Consider the following 524-nt stretch of genomic DNA (forward strand, 5'->3'; position numbering starts at 1 on the left):
GCTGCCGGGGGGTGGGGGGAGGAGCCGCTCCCCGGCCTTGGCGGCGGGCGAAGTGCCTTTACGGCAAGCTTGGCGGCCTGTTAAAAGCGCCGAAAAGTGTGGAAGTTTTACAAACGCTCATCAAGCGTCGCCCTCCCCAGGGGATGCGGCGGAGAAAAATGAGGCTTGGTGGCGGGGGGGCTTGGGACTTGCAAAAACCGCGGGGGGGGGGAGAGGGGATGCGGCGCACGGCGGGAGGGTCTTTTGCTGTTACCCCCCCCTCGGCAGGAGCTTAAGGCGTCCTTTGGGAGAGCTCTGTACTGGGCTGCTGCCTCCGTATGGTTATGAGGTACCTCCGATGCCAAACACCTCCCAAAACGTTTCAGCTCCCCGATGCCAGTCAGAACGGGTGCTGATAGTTCGCTGTCACGGAACAGAGGACCCGCGGCTCTGCCCCGCCGCAGAGCCTGTGAACTGCCAAAGGGGAAACCCGCGGGCACCGGCAGATCCCGGCGGGCAGCGCCGGGGGAGCGGCGGCACCCCGC

The sequence above is a fragment of the Aptenodytes forsteri genome, unplaced genomic scaffold (assembly GCF_000699145.1).
Source record: "Aptenodytes forsteri isolate BGI_AS27 unplaced genomic scaffold, ASM69914v1 Scaffold309, whole genome shotgun sequence".
NCBI classification, from domain to species: domain Eukaryota; kingdom Metazoa; phylum Chordata; class Aves; order Sphenisciformes; family Spheniscidae; genus Aptenodytes; species Aptenodytes forsteri.